Below are 7,527 nucleotides of genomic sequence, written 5' to 3' on the forward strand. Positions count from 1 at the left end.
TTGGGTCACTAACAGTCATTAAAAACAGCTCGCAGAGGGAGTGTGCTTGAAGGGAAATATCCTGGCATTGCTATCGAGTGCTGCTTCTGACACGGATGGCATGTCACATATTCAGCATGTTCACCGAAGATCACACTGAAGCTGCCTCAACATTTGGAAGTGTAAGGAACACTTTGAGTGGTGTCTAGACTCTTAATGAAGAATGATAATACAGGTCGCATTAAGGATCTCAGACTGGTTTAAAACAGCTTTGTACCAATCTTGCGGAAGCGTCTGTCCAGCTTGGTATCCTGTGAAAGTTTGTTAGACATTCTTAAAGAGTATTGTCTTTAAAATCAGATGGTCTCTTCTATATTGAAAGCATTTTTATGTTTTCTAATTTAAAATTAATATTTTCTTATAGATATTGTGCAATAAAGCAGAAGTAGAATGTGGTTTTTGCAAATGCTTTAATGGCCGACAAAAACTTTACATTTGTAAAATTAATATATTGTACTGGTACAAAATAGTTTTAAATTATATTTTGAAAAGCTCAAAAAAAAAAAACTAATGGGTTGTAAATAAATAAATAAATAAATAACAACTTAAAGGAAATGTAGACCATTCAGGAAGGCAAAGAAAATGTTTTTGAAATGCTATCATCATCCATAAACTTAGATAAGATTCTTTGCACTTCAGGAGAATAGAGCCCACAGAATCAACTAAGCAGGACTCATAGGAGCTCACTGAGACTTAAGTGGCAATCGCATAGCTTACACGGGCCTGTACTAGATCCTCTTCATATATGTTATGATTATTTGGGTTGGCATTTTTGTGGAACTCCTAATGGTGGGAGTGTCTCTGACTCTTTTGCCTGTTCTTGGGACCCTTTTACTCCTACTGGGCTGCAACTTCCAGCTCTGATATGAAGGATCGTGCCTAGCTTTATTGCACCTTGTTATGCTGTGTTTGGTTTATATCCCCGAACGCCTGCTCTTTTCTTTTCTGTAGGGAAACAAAGTAGCTTTGAATCTGGGGTAGAAGTGAAGTAGGATGGGAAGGATTGGAGAGAGGGGAGGCTATGGTCTGGATTATTGTATGAGAGAAGAATAAATAAAAATTTTAAAAGATACTGTGTCCTTTAAACGAACAAAGAAAAAAAGTGTTAAAATAAAGACAAAGATAAAAACAATATTCAGAAAATAAAATAAAAAGCGCTCTAGAACAACTGCTAAACCACCATATCAGAAATTAAAAAGCATGATAAATGCTTCCAAAATTACCCAGACTAGAGTAAATATGAAAACAAAATAGTATTGAAAAGACAACTGTGAGAACTAGTTTAGCAAGTGTGGCATTCAGACAACAAAGTAATTCAAGCTAGTTTCCTCCTAAAGAACCCCTGAGAGCCCAGCTATAATACAGAAGACCTTAGCCACACAAGGCATATCAAGGATTCTTAAAACACTAAGCAACAACAAAATTATCCTACAAGTTTCCTGAGAGAAAAGGTGTAACATGCACAGGTCAGGGTTAGAGCAGCTCTAGAAGGCTCCCTAACAGCAGCACTAGGACCTGGGGCGATCTTAAAGCAATAGTATCAGAATTCTGAAGCTAATCCAATTCCAGTCAACAAGTTTTAACTAGTTGTGAGCAGATAAAAGTCGTTTTAAGTAGATATGCTATTATAGTGATTGCCTGTGGTGCAGGGCTTCTCAGAAAGCCGTGGAGGCTGTGCTCCTCACAGTTAAAGTCAGCTATTAAAGAGAAGGTGAGAAGCAGGGAATTCAACCAAAGAGAGCAGAATGCAGCATCCTAAATGGATTTGAAGGAGCCAAGAGTATGAGTAGCACCAGGCTCAGAGAAGACCAGAGCAGCCTGTGTCAAGCGTCACCTAGGAGAGTCTAAAAACTAGCAGGTGATCTTCCTAAAATGGTCCCACTATAGACAAATGACGGATTTGCTTTTCTAGGCAAGGATGAGAAAGTTTCATTTGTGGAAAGATCCTGCTATTAATATGCTTTTCCTGTTATTATTAAATATATAACGATCACTAGATATTCACCGACCCTTATGAGCATATTTTTACAGACCTATGAAGATGTACTATCTTATAGTGATGCTATATAGACAAATAGATAATAATTCTACAGAATTCCTGGTTTGATTCACATAATTTTATGAAGAAAGTTGTTAGAGATTGTCTTAGTTGCTAGAAAGATGTAATAAAGTTAGAATCAAGAATAGAATGTGCCCACTACTCATAATTGTAAGTAAAGGCTGCATAATAAGAAATACAGTGAGATTTCATAACTATACTACACAAGAAATAGACTTGGGACAATTTTGTATTCAAGGAAAAACATTTAGGTACAAGGATAAAGTTACAGGTGTGCACTATGACAAGGCAAGGGCATGTAAAAACTGTTAATTTGAGCTTTTAATGAGTATATTATAATGAAACACTGCTTTGAAGTTAATATCAACATCCTTCTGTAACTCTCATTCTATGTAACATTTTATCTCTGAGGTGATTTTCTAAAGAACTTTTTGTCTAAGAAGGTATCAAAGACCAGAGAAAAGAAATAAAGTTGTTGGATGAATGATATGACTTGGTGAGTTCCAACCACTCATCCATCCATCCATCCATCTAAATGTATTTGTCTGTTTATCTATATGTTTGTGTGTAGATATATGTTTATGTGTGTAAGGATGCATGAATATTTTTGGAGTTGATTGTGACAGTTGGGTCCAACCAGAGTATGGGTGTATGAATTTTTGAATGTATGTGCGTCAGTGCATATTTGGCTATATAAAGCATTTTAATTCTTTTCCTTTCCTTCCTCTCTGGTTCACAAAGAGTTAACCAGCTTAGCCAGAGGTTTTCTGGCTGATTCACCAGGAAAAGGGGCGCCAGCAATAAATCCTTTTATTTAATCCTTGCAGCTTTACTTTGAGGTGTTAAATGCCAAAGAAGGAAGTTTCTGGCCTTGGAGGAACTAAGACAGGTCAGCTACCACCGCAAAGTAACTTAGACTTAAGATAGACTTAAGATACATTTTATTGTATAAAAGACAACCCTAAATATTTCACAAGACCAAGTCTTGCCTCCTCTCCTGCAGATGCTCTTACCCCTTGGCTTACCTCAAGAGAGAACCAAGAAAGAACAGCTTCTCTAAGATACTTAATTAGTAGAGTAACTATGTATTTTGATGTCTTGAGAGTGTATAACAACAAAAGAAAAAGAGACCATGAATTTGAAAGAGAAGAAAATGTGTGTATGTGGGAGGCGGGGGAGGGGAATACAATTGAGGGAAGGAAGAAATGATGCAATTATATTATAATCCCTAAAAAGTTAATTAAAAAAGAATACTCACTCATTTTACAGAGGACCAGATTTGATTCCCTAGCACCCTCATGGTAGCTCACAACCATTGGTAACTCCAGTTCTAGAGTGTCTGATGCCCTCTTCTACTCTCTGCCCATGCAAGGCACACTCATGACACACATACATACATTTAGGCAAACATTCACATACATAAAAAGTAAACAAAGCAAACAAACACCAAACTGAACCCATCATGGCTATTTTCAGAAAACATTCTTTTTAAAGTTCAGGAAATAGCAAAGAAATAAAAAGTTACTTTGGTAATCTACTAGTTGAGCTCATATAACTATAGAATACCAACTGAACAATCTGAATGTTAGATTAAGATGTGACTATGAAAAATGAACTACTTATTTTAGTTACTGGAATTAATTTTGTAGGGCAAGAAGAGTGGACTCAAAAATACAAGAAAGGGAGAATAATTATAATTCACCTGTCAACCAATGGAATTTATGAATAATGATTAAAAAGAAAAATCAGTAAATGCAGACACCTTATCTAGAAATTTGAAGAGATATGCCCAAAGAATTGGATAAAGAAAGAGATGGATTATATGAAGAAGGGAACTGAGGTAAACATTTCTTTTTCCTTTTCTGTTTTTATTTCTATTTCATATTTATAATAAGTCCTACAAAACAGAAGTCTCATATTCTCTCTCTCTAAAGACTCTCCAATGTAGGCTCCTGTCTGCAAGCACATCTGGAATAGTGTGAGAGTTTGGTGCCCATCCATGAGATGGATCCCAAGTTGGTCCAGTCTCTGGTAGGCCTTTCCTCCAGTCTACTTCATTTTTGTCCCTGCTTTCTTTTAGACAGAAACAATTCTGTGTCAAAATTTTTGAAGGTGGGTCAACGTCCCCATCCCTCTACTGGGGGCACTGTCTAACTACCGGAGGTGGTCTCTTCAGGTTCTATCTCTCCACTATTGGGCAGTTTGGCTACAGTTATCCCCATTGAGTCCTGGGAGCCTCTCACATCCCAGGTCTCTGGGATTTTCTAGAGGTTCCCCCTACACCCCAATCCTGGCAGCTGCATATTTCCATTCATTCTCTTGGCCTTCTGGGCTTCTCTCCTTCCCCCTGCCCTGGCCCCCATACCTGATCCTGCCCTCCTCCTCCCCTCTCCCACCCAGGTCCCTCCATCTCTCTGCCCCCTGTGATTATTTTGTTCCTCATTCTAAGTGGGACTGAAGCATCCTCTTTTGGGCCTTCCTTCTTGTTTAACTCCTTAGGACCTGTGGGGTATGGTATTCAGCACTTTTGGCTAATATCTACTTATCATACCATGCATGAACATTTCGATCTGGGTTACCTCACTAAGGATGATATTTTCTAGTTACATTCACCTGCTTGCAAAATTCACGATGTGTTCATTCTTAATAACTGAATAATGTTCCATTGTATAAATGAACCACATTTTCTGTATCCATTCTTCAGTTGAGGGATATCTGGGTTGTTTCCAGTTTGTGACTATTACGAATAAGGCTGCTGTGAACATAGTGGAGTACAGGTCCTTGTGGTATGGTGGAACATCTTTTGGGTACATGCCCAGGAGTAATATAGCTGGGTCTTCAGGTAGAGCTATTTCCAATTTTTTGAGGAACGGCCAGATTAATTTTAGACTGTATCAGTTTGTACCAGTTTGCAATCCCACCCGCACTGGAGAAGTGTTCCCCTTTCTCCACCCCCTCACCAGCATGTGCTGCCACTTGAGTTTTTGTTCTTGGTCATTCTGGTTGGTGTAAGGTGTAATCTCATGATCATTTTGATTTGCATTTTCCCTGATGCTAGGGATGTTGAACATTTCTTTAAGTGCTTTTCAACCATTTGTGATTCCTCTGTCGAGAATTGTCTGTTTAACTCTGTACCCCATTTTTAAAATTGGGTTATTTGGTTTTTTGGAATCTAACTTCTTGAGTTCTTTATATATTTTAGATATTAGCCCTTATCAGATGTAGGGTTAGTTAGTGAAGATCTTTTCCCAATCTGTAGGTTGCCATTTTGTCCTATTGACAGTGCCTTTTGCCTTATAGAAGTTTTTCAGTATTAAGAGGTCTCATTTCTCAATTGTTGAACTTAGAGCCTGAGCCATTAATGTTCTGTTTAGGAAAATCTCCCCTGTGCCAATGCTTTAGAGGCTATTTCCCACTTTCTCTTCTATTAAATTCCGTGAGTCTGGCTTTTGAAGTCCTTTATCCACTTGGACTTGAGCTTTATGTAGGGTGATAAATATGCATCTAGTTTCATTTTTCTACAAACAGTCCACCAATTAGACCAGCATGATTGTTGTAGATGCTTTTCCCCCTTCCATATTGTTTTGGCTTTTTTGTCAAAGACCAAGTGTCTATAGGGGTATGTGTTTATTTATGGGTCTTCAGTTCTATTCCATTTATCGACCTGTCTGTCTCTGTTCTAGTACCATGCAGATTTTAATCACTATTGCTCTGTACTACAGATTGAGATGAGGAATGGTGATTCTCCCAGAAGTCCTTTTATTGTTCAGAATTGTATTGACTATACTGGGATTTTTGTTTTTCCATATGAAATTGAGAATTGATCTTTCCGTGTCTATGAAGAATTGAGTAGGAATTTTGATGGGAATTGCATTGAATGTGTAGATTGATTTTGGTAAGATGGCCATTTTCATTATGTTAATTCTACAGATCTGTGAGCATGATTGATCTTTCCATGTTCTGAGGTCTTCTTCAATTTCTTTCTTTGGGAACTTGAAGTTCTTGCCATACATGTCTTCTTTTACTTGCTCTTTGTATATTACATTTCTTAACCTTAGTGCAGTAATATAATAAATTTATTATATTACTATTTATAGCACCTTTTACAAATGCCTGAAATACTTCAGAATACATCTTTAAGGAACCAAGGTTACCTTAAATATATAAATGAGAAAATCAGAGAGACAGAGACAGAGAGAGAGAGAGAGAGAGAGAGAGAGAGAGAGAGAGAGAGAGAAGAAAATAAGAAAGAAAGAAGAAAGGAAAGCGATTTTAGTGATAATGTTATTCTTTTTTATAGTTTCTGGTGTCTAGTGGTGTGGATTTCTGGCAGATGTCCTTTCTTCTGCTTCCACCTTCTTCTTGTCTTATAAGTATGCTGAAAGCTCTACTATTTTTAACAGAGAAATAAGTAACTTATTGTACCTATTGTCAATTCCTTGCCCAGTCCAACTATACTCTCTTTAGCTCATCACTGCAAACCACAAAAGGCTTCTGGTCCACTTTGCTAGGAGAGCTCATCTAAAGCATTAATGAAAGTTAATTCAAAGCATTTTATCAGATCATGAATACTTGCTATGTTTGGTGCTACTGATTTGATTTCTCCCTTCTTCTTGAAGCAGCGTTGTCCTATGATTTGGATAACTCTTCTTGTTCCCTTTACTTCTCTCTTCACAGCCACTGAGTTGTCACTTTCAAATAGACAAGATGAAATATACATGGTGCGTTTTTAAATTCTATTCTATCCCATTCTTTAGTTTATCTCTGCGTGTTCCAAAACTCACTATCTTAATTAATTACTATACCTTTAGAATAGATATTGATAATAACATTTTAGCATTTAAAGTTAAACACAAATTTTAGAAAATTGAGTTTTAAACATTTTTTCCATATATATGTCCAAAATATTTTGGAAAAATCTGAATTCGGAAGTATGAGAATATCTAACCTAGTTATTTATTATGCATTTTAAGACTTAACTTAGGAGCAGCTCTTTCGAGATCCTTCATGTGTATGCACTATAGACTGCTCTGGCTCCATTCTTTCATGGACTCATATTTTCCAATGCAATTTTTCCTCAGGAAATCATTCTAAAAATAATTCTAGCAGCTATTGCTTATGTCTAATAATTAATTATTTAATTTAACTCACAATCTCTATGCAGTATCATATCACTTAATACAACAAAAGCCTGGGCTGGAGAGATGGCTCCGATGTTAAAGGCTGGGCTCACAGGCAAATAAAACAAAACCTTAAGTTGTAGAAAAAGTGAACCCAGTTGCCTGAGAAAACACAGGTAATCAATTTTGAAGATGCAATGGTAAAGATGTGATTGTAAATCTCGACTGTCAACTGGATCAGATTTGGAAACACGTAGGAGACATGCTTCTGTGCTTGTTGGTAAGGACATCTCCAGAGAACTACAGCTC

The sequence above is a fragment of the Rattus rattus genome, chromosome 10, assembly GCF_011064425.1.
Source record: "Rattus rattus isolate New Zealand chromosome 10, Rrattus_CSIRO_v1, whole genome shotgun sequence".
In the NCBI taxonomy this organism is placed as follows: Eukaryota; Metazoa; Chordata; class Mammalia; order Rodentia; family Muridae; genus Rattus; species Rattus rattus.